Below are 14,105 nucleotides of genomic sequence, written 5' to 3' on the forward strand. Positions count from 1 at the left end.
CTTACTTATAGGATCTATTTTAGACACGCTTTCCCCTTAGGATGTGGCCACATCCTCCTCAGAAGGGGGGTGTGCAAAATGCTGGATAATGCTGAAATAATCTACAAACAATTATGCAAATGCAGCAGCTGATGCGATAGTATAGCTTTACATTCAAAACCATAGACGATGCTCAAATTACAAGCATCATTCTTTTAGAGTAAACAGTGTGTATTTATAATACAATAATGATGTTTTTCAGTAGTTTGCCACCTTGTATGTGTGTGTGTTTAATGCATTGTCTAGATTTTACACTGTATAAAGGCATGGGCCTGAATTTTATTGACCCAAAGTGTTGTTTCCATTTAAAGCTTGTCTCTCTATGTCCTTTGCAGATATGTGCCAAAGCCTGTCCCTTGTAAACTTGTAAAGACTCTTGTAAGGAAGTGAGAAAATGAGCAAATCTGCTGGGTAATCCTCAGAGAGCACACCTCACAGGAAGGCTTGTTTGGATCAGTTTCAATTCTGGAGAGGCTGAGGTCATTTTGTCCTTTGAGTTTTGGAAAAGAAAAAAAAGAAAAAATAAAGTGGTAGATGGAAATGTAAGATTTCAATATTCAAAAATGTATTAATATTTTAATATGTTTTCATTTTACAATATTTAATAGTAATAGTGACTAAGTGTGTATTTTATATGCTATATAAAAATCGTATATAAATCTTATATTATATATAACTTTTATATATATGAACCACAAAGCATGTAAATTGGCTATTCATTCATTCCATAATGTATCATTTATAAAAATTTGGATTTTGACAAAATGATCAAGCTCTGAATGGGGTGACATCTCCTTTGTTTAATATTTTGACAGAATGAGTTAATACTGTGTCTATACTGACCTCTGCTGGCTCATTCAGGCACTAGGGTGAATTGTGTAACCTAGTGAATTCTAATACAGGGTGTTTATCATTTCCTATTTGTACATCCTAGTTTCCTTGTGTTCCAGGTCATTTCTCTTAAGGCATTGGTCTCAAACTCAATCCCTGGAGGGCCAAAGCTCTGCACAGTAGCTCAAACACACCTGATCCAGATAATCAAGGTCTTCAGGATAACTAGAAACTTCCAAGCAGGTGTGATTTTGAGTTAAACTCTGCAGATCTGTGGCCCTCCAGGAAATGAGTTTGAGACCTCTGTCTTAAGGCCTGTTTACACTGAATGCAATACAAAAGGTCTGTTTACACCAAGACTGGCACAAATAAAAGCTACAACGTACAACAAAAAGAAACATTTTTAAAACCACAACAATACAGTAGGCTACTTTTGTGCATCAAATTTACTTAATGTGGAAATCTCCAACGTCACCATACATTTATAACATGGGGGCTGCTTTTTTCTTTCAGTACATTTATTTTTTGTTATTTTTTTTCTCCATTTATTCAAGTAAGATTTTTACACAGTATAGTGTATTCATAAAGTATTCAGAAGCCCTAATTTTTTTAACATTTTGATATGTTGCAGCCATACCAAAATACTTTGTTACTTTTAACATCAGTCTAAATTCCCTTAAAGTGACAGCAAAGTATTCAGTCCCTTTGCTATAACACTTTAATTTAAAAAAAAAAAAAAAAAAAAAAAAAAAATGAGCTCAGGTGCATTGAGTTTCTCTGAATAACCTTTGAGGCACAGTGGCCTCCATAAGGTCTTAAATGGAAGAAGTTTGGAACAGCCAGGGCTGCATTTCCAAAAAGCATTGTAAGCTTAAGTACATTGTAGACCCATTGAAACCAATAGAGCAACAATCAATTTAGGCTGACGATGCTTTTGGGAAATGCAGCCCATGACTTGAGAGGTGACAAATAACCCAATGGTTGCACTGGTTGAGCTCCAGAAACTTGCAGAAGAACAATCAGCACTGCAACACTCCACCGATCCTGATTGCATAAAAACCCTTAAGTAGAGACTATATTAATGGCAAAACACAGCAATGGTAAAACTGTTGCTATAGTTATGAAATCTATTTTTAATAGTTCTGGCAAAACACAGCAATGGTAAAACTGTTGCTATAGTTATGAAATCTACCACAATAAACAGAACATAACAGACCACTGATTTATAAAGAAGTTGAACCTTTACTACAACTATACAGCTGTGCTACAATATTTGCATTTATTAAAAAGTCTTTAATAAACAGTTTTTATGAGTGTATGCACACAGTAGAGAATTTGTGTAATAAATGTACAGGGCAATCCCCCAGTTATGCATTACAGTAATCTTTGAGGCTTTTAATGCTTTTAAGCATTAGTACACCCAGGTTCCTAACTGACAACATATATATCAAATAGTACACAAAAAAGTTTTACAAATATTAGAAATCTGTCTTTCAAACAGATTGCTATCAAATAGTACACCCAGGTTCCTAACTGACAACAGATATTTGGCAGAGTTTCTATCAAGAGTTAGACATTATTCTTTAATATTATGTGGTGAGATTTTTGGTCCTATGATGTTTCATCGGGCGTTGAAGAAATACAGAGCTAAGTATCATCAAATTTAACTCCATGTTTCTTAATAATATATGGTACTCCATACTAAACTTTTGATTGATATGATACCTCTTTATTTAATGAGCCAAAGTGAAAATGCTCAGAGAAGTATGATTTGAACCATACCAAAGAAATCCAGAAATTCCAAGCCAATCTGAAAAATTTTTTGGTCGATAGTATCAAAGGCAGCGCTAAGGCCCAGTAACACTAACAGAAAGATGTAACCCTGATCGGATAATAAAAGCAAGTCATTTGTAACTCATTTGCAGTTGAAATGCTATGTTATGAAATGGTCTAAACTAGACTGGAATTTCTTTTGTGAAGATGTTTCTAGTATTTTTGAGATGAAAAGGGAGATTTTAATTTGTTGTGTTAACAAATTCTCTAGAATCAAGTCTATAGTGTGTTGTCTGGCACAATACTATAGTAGAGAGTTGCATGATTATAATTTGGCATACAGTGGTGGCCAAAATTGTTAGAACACTAGTATTTTCACCAGCTAAAAAATGGTTTTAGGTTGGTTATTTCTATCTTTTGCTGTAGTGTGTCAGTAAGAAATACCAGTTTACATTTCCAAACATTCATTTTGCCATTAATTGTAATAATCCAGTGAGATTTTTGACAACAGCCAGTGCTCCACGCAGAGATCTGATCTGATCTTCATCCAGTCTGTCTGTTATTACATGAAGAAACAGAACAAACTGAGACAGACTAAATCCAGAAGAACTGTGGCAACGTCTCCTAGACACTTCAAGAAAACTACCTGCAAAGATACAGTACTGTTAAAAGTTTTAGACACTTGTGTAAAAATACTGTAAAATGAGGATGCTGTCAAAAATGTCATAAATAGATTTTCTTCATCAAACAACTTCTATTAACTAAATTAAATCAACATTTGCGAAAATCAGCTGCGATAAATTCTCAGTGCAGTTGCTTAGGGCCCAGAGGAACATTGCGCTCAGTGATTTCTCTCGGCAACGTCACCGGCGCAGTTCACCCCCCCGCTCTCCGGTGTGCTTGGCAGAAGAGAGTCTTCGCTAAGGCGTAGGCTGTGCCCCAATCAGCTCGCACTCACACTGGCGGGTCAGAGATCTTTACTAAAGTCAACGGGGCGGAAGCCCGAGGATATACGCGCATTCCGCCCATTGAGGAATTCATCGCCGTGCACCTCTGCCCCTCCTCTGCCTCCCTGAAGTCAGGTGCTAAGCTGCCATCAAGGTCCTGCTGTCTGACCGCACAAGTTGTGGACAAAGCATACGCCACCTTGGGAGAAGTGATCTCTGTGCTGCACATGATGGCAGTGCTCCAAGTTTTTCAGGCGCAGCTCCTGAAATCCCTGGACGAGGGCGAGGCATTTAAGAATTTATGCACCGCAACGGATTTCGCACTTAAACCCACAAAGAAGACGGCCCAGGCGATCGGACGGAGCATGGGTTACATGGTTGTGCTCCACCGGCACCTGTGGCTTACACTCACTGAGCTTAAGGACGCGGACAGGAGGGTGCTGCTCAACGCTCCTGTATTTCCATCCGGCCTCTTTGGAGACGCAGTGGAGGCTATCGAGGCTATTGTGCTTCTGAGAGGCACAGAAGCGCTCCAAGGTGATGAGTCACTTCCTCCCACGCCGGGCTGCAGCGCAGCCCCCTGCACATAGTAGCTCCTCATCTGCTTCCAACTGACTGTCGAAGCGGCCCTCCTCTGCTTCATCCGTGCCGGACCCAGAGCCGTCTGTTTGTGCCAAAACCCCGTGGCAGAGGACACCGAAGGAGCTTCACAGCTTCAAGAAATGCGGCCGTCCCGGGGGAGCTCCCCCACCAGAACAGAAGCCTCATTCCTGGCGGGAGGGTGCAGAGGAGGAGAGCGACGAGCTGCCGCGTAGCGAATACGGGAATGTCTGTGTTGTGTATGTTCAAAATGCAATAAAGTTTGTGATACCCTCACAAAAAGAGCTTTTTTCTCCACCTTCAGTGATAGCGGCTTCACACTCTGCCATGAAACCATCAATAGAGTCGGGCTTGCAGCTTCCCTGTGTATCTGGCGATGCTTATGCCCCTTTGGAAGGTGTCAGACCCCCGCAGCCACGGCTTGCTCTCAACACCTCGCACATACACACGTCCGTGTCGCTCAAACATTCAGTAGGCTCGCGCTCCCTGTTGATCGGCAAGGCACGACCCTCGCTAACATACAGCACTCCCACTCATCCCGTGAGCTTTCTGAATACGACCCCGGCATACACCGGCATTGCTCAGAATTCAGAGGAAGTCTTTTTGCACATGGCGGTCCATTCCAGGCATTTCGGATTGAGGTTAGAGAATGGCTACTCGCAGACCACCCCGGTTAAATGTCATGGTCATGTCAACAGTTCCAGCACACAACGAGCCGGTGCTGAGGCAAGAAACACACGATAGAAGTGCTCCCACTGAGCTAAAGAGAGAGAGCAGGTTTTACAGCCAGTACTTTGTCATTCCAAAGAAAGATGGTGATCTCCATCCAATCTTAGACCCGAGACCCATCAACCGTGCATTATACAAACGCACTTTCAAAATGACAACCCTAAAGCTGATACTCGCACAGATTCGACCCAGAGTTTGGTTTGTTTTGGTGGACCTGAAAGACATATATTTTCATATCCAGATCGCCCCTGGTCACAGGCGCTTTCTGATATTTGCGTTCGAAGGCATAGCATAGGCATAGTTCACGGTGATGTCATTCTGGCTAACGCTGGTGCCACGTACATTTACAAAATGTATGGATGCGGCACTTTCCCCTTTGAGAGCAAGCGGAATACGCATATTGAATTATTTGGATGATTGACTGGTCTTGGCCTATTCAGGGGATGTGCTCAACAGCCACAAACGTGCTCTGTTACTTCATCTGTATTGGTTAGGTCTCTGTGTAAACAAACAGAAAAGCATGTTACGCCCCAGCCAGTCAATCATGTATCTGGGGGTGCAGTTGGACTCAATCTTGATAAGCACGTCTGAGCCGGGAGCGCATACAACACTTAATGTCCACTCTGAATGCATTCAGGCTGGGCCGTCCCATAGCACTGAAGGAATATCAGAGGCTCTTGGGGCGGATGGCGGCAGCCACGATGGTCTGTCAACATGGTCTACTCTATATCTGGCCCCTCCAGATATGGCTGAAAGCACACGTACCGAGAAGGGTATGGAAGACGGGCCATGCCTGCATTGTGGTCACTCGCAGATGCTTGAACACGCTGAAACCATGGCGAAACCCCAACTTGTACCAAGCTGTGCCAAAATGGGGCTTGTTCAGGCAGCAGAAAGTAGTCACGACGGACGCGTCGACGACGGGCTGGGGAGCTCACTGCAACGGCGTACTGGCCTCGAGCTACTGGACAGAGTCGGAGAAAACGTGGCACATAAATGTGGGCCGATCACCATCTGCTCTCCATTCAAGCAGCGCATGTTCCAGGCTGCCTGAACAGCAGCGTGGATATGCTATCGAGGGACAGGATTCCTCATGGAGAATGGAGACTGAACCCAGGGGCAGCGAAGCTGATCTGGGAACAGTTCGGGATAGCGGAGGTAGACTTGTTCGCGACAGAGGTCCTGTCGCTGAGTACAACCCATGGTTCTACCTGCAGCCACTAGCTGTTTGACTGTGCGGGTGGTTTCGACTAGGTGTAGGTGGATCAGGGGTGGGGCGATCATCATATTCAGACTGTGGCGCCCCGGATGTGGCCATTCTCTATGTGTGTTAGTATTGTGCCCAGCATTGCCGCTCACATGCTTCATTGTACTGTTATATTACATACTTGTATGCTTTTGGCATGACTATAATGTCTAAGCTTTGTATGGCGACAGCACTGCATCTTTCTCTCAATAAGAGAACTGCCATCAGACATGGATTTTGAGTAACCTGATTGGATCCCTGAGCGGGAGTCTACATCCAATCCCCTCAAGGCATTTAGCAGGATCATATTTGATTGGTTGGGGATTATTTTTAGTGTCTTCCAAGAACTGTTCATGCTAGCTATGCTGAGGCCAAACCTTTTTCCTTTGCTGCATCCACGGCATTGTTCTATACTGTCCCCAAGGCGTTAACGCCATGTCGAGAGAGTTTTCGAGACGGAACATCTCCGGTTACTGTCGTAACCTCGGTTCCCTGAGAAACGGGAACGAGACACTGTTTAGGTCTGCTGTACTGTTGGTTCAGTCGGAAGTTTCTGAACTTATGCCACCAATACGGCACATTATATATTGGCGGGAGCCCCACCCCATTCACCGTCTTGGCTGGTATTGGCCAGTGAGAGTTGCAACTTCACTGGCGTGGTGCAATAAGATTTCAGGTAGGTTAGGAAGGAAGGGAGTTCCCAAGGCGTTAACGGCATGTCTCATTCCCATCTCTCAGGGAACCGAGGTTACAACAGTAACCGGAGACATTTTAAAACAATGTCTGCGTCAAAATTGCATATAGGCAATAAACAGTATTTTAAAATATTATGTCCAAAAACATAGCATTCATTTAACAGTAGATGAATAGAACCCAGATGACTTATAGGATGTTTTTACATTGTACATTTTAAAGGAACTAAACCCAGTTCACTTAAAGTGAACCAGAAAGGGAACCAGCCAAAAGTAGCCTCAGTCCTTTTGATGTTCACAATATAGTGGACTCAAAAGAGAACCCAGCTCTTTTCTTGGTCATCTTCAGCACTTAAGTGATCTGAGACCCATTCTTGTTTATACCACAACTTCATACACACAAGTACAAACAAACACACACACACACATCACTTGATCACAGATCAGAGATCGTGCTCATACACGGAAATACTCATGAGCATGGACACTTGTTGCAAGTTTTATTAATAAGTAGCTTCAATATTTCTCAGCAACTAGGGGGTAGATGTTTTAAGTTACCAAATTCACAACTTCACTTAAAAAATCTTATACTCACTTTTTATGTAGATGAAGTTGGACCACGAATGATTCACGCAAAGATTTAGGTAGATCGGGGGCACATTCTATGGTGCATACTCTGTGCCAAAATTAAACAATGGAACGACTGACCGAATGTCAAATCGAATTTCTTGAGCACTGAGTGTCTACACTGCAGGTGACCCGCATGATGACCTGATGTGACATCAAGTAACAAATCAAATTACATTAATAGTTTTTCTTACAGCACTTTAATGTAACGGCACAGCCACTGTAGTTTAAAAATTTGTTATATTACCATTTAATTTAGTTATTTTTAAAATTCCATATAAATGCTTTACCCATGTCAAATGAGACACTCATGAGTCCATTTTCAATTCACCTCTAAACAGCTTTCAGTGTAGCATAGTGAGATGGCTTAACATATTTGCATGTATTGCATGTATTATTTGCATGTATTATATGTGACCTTGGACCACAAAACCAGTCTTAAGTCACTGGGGTATATTTTAAGCAATAGCCAAAAAAAAAAAAAAAAAACACTGTATGGGTCAAAATTATCTATTTTTCTTTTATGTCAAAATCATTAGGATATTAAGTAAAGATCATGTTCCATAAGATATTTTGTAAATTTCCTACCGTAAATATATCAAATTGCATTATATGCATAATAATATGCATTGCTAATAATTCATTTGGACAACTTCAAAGGCGATTTCCTCAGATTTTTTTTTTTTCACCCTAAGATTCCAGATTTTCAAATAGTTGTATCTTGGGCAAATATTGTCCAATCCTAATAAACCATACATCAATGGAAAGCTTATTTATTCAGCTTTCACATAAAAAATTGACACTTAAGACTGGTTTTGTGGTCCAGGGTCACATATTTAAATTAATATTCACCAGGTACATTACAATGAAAAAAGAAGAGCATGCAACAGTTAATGGCAGATAGTTTCCTATGAGTAACTATATATTTATTCATCACGCACAGTGTAATGATTGTCATATTTTACATTCTGAAAGTTGAAACAAAGAGGGAAAAAGATAAGGAAATGAAATCATTTAGTGTGTATCCTGCATTATGACACCACTTACAAATATCTACCAAATTTAAATTTAGTTCTGGTTACAAAGAAATCAACTAATAATAATAATAATAAAAAAAAAACACCAACAAACAAATAACTCACTGAAGGTAATAAGCTGGAACATAAACACAGTGGATACTCATGTTCAGGTCAATGTGCAATTTAATTAAATATATTCATTGGTATCGGTATATGCAAATCAGTAAATGTTCACATAATCATTTAGTCATGTATGGACCCTTTTTACATCTCCACCCTATGGTAGTTGCTGGATAGCAGGGTAAACCTAAATGGGAAACAATAACCAATTATTTAATGTCGTTGTTCCAACAGCAAATAAAAAAGTTCACAATTGCATTCCCATGACTTTCCATAAGAGTGGATTACAAAGAAGGATTATGGCAATCCAAAGAGGGACAGATTCCAAATTTACAATAACTCCAACAGCAGCTGTATTAGTAATCACAGCAGTGTTAACACTTTAACACTCTGCTAGATTTAGTTTTGTTGATCATTGCAGAAATGTGTCATGGCAGTCTGTGAAAGGGTCCATGGAGATAAAACTCAATCAAGCCAGATACTGCATGAGTCAGTGGCTTTCCAGAAGCCAAGCAAGCTGCTTACACATCTCAAGAAGCAGGTTACAAAAATATAGAACACACTGTCCCAACAGTTGCTTATCTTTAAACAAAACAGACTGTGTAAAAGCAACTGAACAACATTAATTAGGAAAACAGTGTGTCAATAATGCAAAATGACAGTTAAAGGCAGTTCATCATTGAATTCAGTGATGTCATCATGCAGCTCAGTTCAGTTTAAATAGTATCTGTGCAATAATTTGCAATCAAGTCAACGATATCGCTGTAAATGAAGTGTCCCCAACTAAGCAAGCCAGAGGCGACAGCGGCAAGGAACCAAAACTCCATCGGTGGACAGAATGGAGACAAAAACCTTGGGAGAAACCCAGGCTCAGTCAGGGGGGCCAGTTCTCCTCTGGCCAGACGAAACCAGCAGTTCAATTCCAGGCTGCAGCAAAGTCAGATTGTGCAGAGGACTTCACTGGTTCCTGTGGTCTTGTCCCGGTGGTTGTCTGAGACAAGAGCTCATTCAAATACTGAGGTACTAAACCATTCAGGGCTTTATAAGTAATAAGTAAGATTTTAAAATCTATGCGATGTTTGATAGGGAGCCAGTGCAGTGTTGACAGAACCGGGCTAATATGGTCATGGTATGGAGATGTGTTGATGATGTGTGTGAGTGCTGGTAAGAGTGTAGGAGCGATTGCTTGGAGAAGGTGAGAAGGGATTGGGTGTGGAGGGCATGTTGTAGGATGACTGGAGAAGAGAAGTTTTGATACTTCTGCCTCAGTGAGGGGACAGAAGGAGAAAATGGGAGTTTTAGCAGTGGGTGTGGTTTGTTTTGAGGTCCTGTGTGTGTGGGGCTGAGAAATGACTACTGATTGTTCTAGTTTTGTCTGTTGGTGGGAGGCGGTGGAGGGGGGCAGAAGAAAGAACTGAATGTTTTAAAGAGATTACGTGTGTCTGGAGTATGAAGATTTGGCAGTATGGACTTCAGCAGAGAAAGATAGCTGCAAAGACTGATACATACTCAGGTCTGGCTGATATTTTGATATGCGCCATTTTCTCTCTGCTGCCCTGAGTTTGGACCGATGCTCATGAAGAACATAGGTTAACCAGGGGTTAGAAGGGGCAGCGTGTGCTGGCCTGGAGGAGAGAGGACAAATATTGTCTAGATAAGAAGTTAAAGTAGAGCATAAAGTGTCAGTTGCTGCATTCACATCCAGAGATGAGAAATGTGTAGGTGAGGGAAGCGAGGAGTATACTACAGAAGAAAGATGGGAGGGTGAAAGGGGGCATAGGTTTAGTTTAAAAGTAACCGGAAGAGGGGTTGGTGGCACAAAATGTAGTTTAAATGTATAAAAATTTAAATGTATAGAAATTATATGTAGGGGTTCTTGTTTTGATTGTAGTGATAAGTTGTTTGAGATCGAATGAAGCAAAGAGTGAATGGAAGTCTGTAGCATAAGGCTTGTCCAGATAAATGTTGAAGTCGCCAAAGACTAAAAGTGGACTGCCATCCTCCAGGAATGAGGACAGCAGCCCATCCAGCTCCTCTTGGAAGTAAAAAAAAAAAAAAAAAAAAAAAAAAAAAAACATCAGTTTGTATATTGGACGTCCCATACTATATGCACAACTGATATACTGTAACATATTTTATTGCAGTGTTTTTAAGATATGTTACATTTGACAGCTGTAGTCGGGGAAAATAAAAGAAAAACACTGTAGTTAAAATCTTTAATATTCACAGATTAAAGTTTAGTACTTATGAAGTTATGTGCGTTTCTTAGAACGAATTCAAGCAGGATAAATGTCAAGCCTATGAGCCTGTGCTTATATATTCTCTAAGCTACACAGTATTAAACCATATTTCAGATTTGGAACATTTAATGGGTGTGCAGTATTATTTATATAATATGAAATATGTTATATTATCCTAAATAAATGGTGGTTTACTTTGCATCGGAGAATTAAAAGTGGTAGCCTATTTTAGTGAGCTAGGCTAGATGGATTTATATGCAAAATGTCAATATTCTCACATATTAGGCCTATATTTGTCACAAATACATTTTTAATTTATATTTAAAAATTCCTTCAATAAAACAGCATGCATTTTTGTCACGCACATACTTTGTTATTGTTACCTGTCCTTTATTTTGACAGATAACTTCTTGGGAAAAAGATATCTGTCTGTACACTGATTAAGAAATTGTTGCGTGTTTTATAAATTATTTCCTTTATTTTAGTAAAACGTGAGGCACTGTACAGTATAATTTCGCTCCCATTATTTAGGCCTAATTAAAACAAGAAACAAATAAATTAAACCTGCATGATATAACTAAATCATTGAAACTCTAAAGAATGGACGGATTAATAAAACGTCTTCACGTTTAAACTCAAGTTCTCTCATTATAATCAACAAAATACACACGATGTAAAAAAGAGCTACATTAATTGACAACTTCAGTGATTTTAAAGGGAGCCTTCTTTTCTTGCTTTCATACAATTTAAGTAAAGTAAAAAAAAAAAAAAATGCTGCCGCATTTAAATGCAGGTGTGTATCATATTCCTCAAAATATCAGAGCAAGATTTGCGCGGCACCATGATGCTGAGTGCGACGCACAGCCTTTATTCTTATTTGTCTACATATTTTATCTTTATTACAAATCTTGTTTGGTTTTATTTTGGATAATTGCATGTAAAAAAAAAAAGATTTACTTTGTAATGCATATGCAAAATGTGAAACTGCAATCTTATTCGCAGTCTATAGCATTTTATAATTATTTGTACAATAATTTTTAACTTAACCTGCTTTATATCTTTATTATTTCATGCAAAAGAGATGATTTATTAAAACAAGTTTATAAGAGTCATGCATCCATTTAATCTTGATCAAGAACAACTAATGATCAAAGAATTGAAGCAGCATCTGCCGTTAGATCATTTTAAAACGTCAAATAGCCTTCAGTTTACAGGTTATAACTGCATCTGTCTCGGTTGTAGACTTGTGAAGATTTATTTTTAATGCGGATCCCATACTGTAACCTAAAAGAAAAGTGCTCTATTATTATTATTCATATTCAAGTGTTTGTACGAAAATTATTAATGCGCATGCATGACAGGGAGGCGCCCTCTCGATCACTTGAATTTTGTCCTGATAATGAAATAACTTCAAATTGGGGTGCCTCACATACATGAGAAATATATCTACAGAAAGCTTGAAATGTCTTTTAAATGAATCAATTCAAAATGAAAGCATTATGTAATCTTTGAAGGTTACATTTCTCTTTAAACGCGCGTACAGTATACTGTGGAGATGAGAGTCAGCACTGTGAATTTCATCTTGCAGCCGACAAGAAAACATTAGTTTATTAATAAATAATTAAAATGTCTAATTTTTCACAATTATTAGACTACTTCTGCTGTGCTTTGTGGCAAACTTAATGCGTGTGCTTGAGTGCAGAATATATTAAGGCTCATTATGGATTATAGATGTTAATTTATAGATGTTTTGAAGCTCAAAGTGTGCAGAGCGGGCCGTCGCCATCTTGGCAGCGCATCACCGCGCGACTCTCCCGGATAATCGAAAATGGGCAAAAAGGCGGGAGCTGGATGCTGAAGCCACACCCACTTAGCGTGACTGCATTCTCAGCAGCGGCAATCTACCTGTCACTCATGTGGCCACGCCCTTAATTATGCAGAACTTTAAGGCTTAATATAATTTAAACGGATGAGTTATAAAAAAATTCACACCCCCTCACAGTTGTCATGAAGGGCAAAATTAGCTATATAGACAAAAATCATTTTTTGAACCAGGCTGTAAACATGTTTTTTTCTACTGTAAAGTTGGGCATTTTAACATGGGGAGTCTATGGGACTGACTCCCTTTTGCAGCCAGCCTCAAGCGGCCAGTCGATGAATTACAGTTTTAGTCAATTCCTTATTGGCTTCATGAGAGAGAATATATAATGTCTCTTTGGCAGATGCGTGTCTCTTTCGCCAGTTTCTTTGTTTCTTTCTCAGAGGTGCCTCATCTCTCCTTAGAAAAAAAACACCATATTATATTGTATGTAATACTCATGCAGTTGCAAAATAGACAAACCAAACAAGGCATTTGTCTTGCTCTGCAAGTTTGAGACCCTCATAAGACACTGTCCATATGAAAGAGCAAGAGATTCACACCTTTATTTCAACCCCCACAAGCTATACAGAACTACCCCCAAACCCCAAACCCCTCCAGCTGAACTGAATTCGTCTGTTTTTAGGCTGCAAGGAACAGTGTGTTCTCATGTTACTGGGTTGAAATATGCTGCCTGCACTCACAGCAGCCCTACTCTTTTTATTCATAATTTTTTTGCACACAATATTATTATCACCACCACACAATAATAACAAAAAATCAACAAATAATAAATAATCATTCTTTACACGAGAAAATCATTGTTATTTACAATGTAATTTACAAAAATCATTGTTATAAACATAGGCGTTTGTGGAAGGCTTTAAGACCAAGCGGAATCCTCTGCCAGCTGCTCCCACTTCAGTGAGAGCGACTCGCGCTCACTGACCCAGATTCACCTTCAGCAAGTTTTTGTTTTACAAAATCAGTTTGAGGCGAATGCAATTTATTGATCATGAGCCCAATATTTAGCAAGGCAGGAAAACATTCAGTCTACCTGAAGGAAGACGTATTCCATTGAAAATAATGCTGTTAAACAGAGAGTTTAAAAAAAAAAAATCCCTAGTGTAGGCTATTCTTAAACTTGGACCTCATTATATTGAAGTACAAATCCAAACACCAGAAGCAACCTACACTCTCTAAGTGTTCTTTCATGGAAAAGTATGCATTTTATTTATTCACAGTCTATATTGTTGAAATAATATTTTAGTTCAAAACTTTAAGTGCCATTGTTTAAAAAAATGCTTTATTGACTGACGTTTCATAGACCTTCAGTTGTTATGCTTTAAAATTCCATGCCATTTGTAATTTCACAATCTGCGCC

Source organism: Cyprinus carpio, chromosome B23 (assembly GCF_018340385.1).
Source record: "Cyprinus carpio isolate SPL01 chromosome B23, ASM1834038v1, whole genome shotgun sequence".
In the NCBI taxonomy this organism is placed as follows: Eukaryota; Metazoa; Chordata; class Actinopteri; order Cypriniformes; family Cyprinidae; genus Cyprinus; species Cyprinus carpio.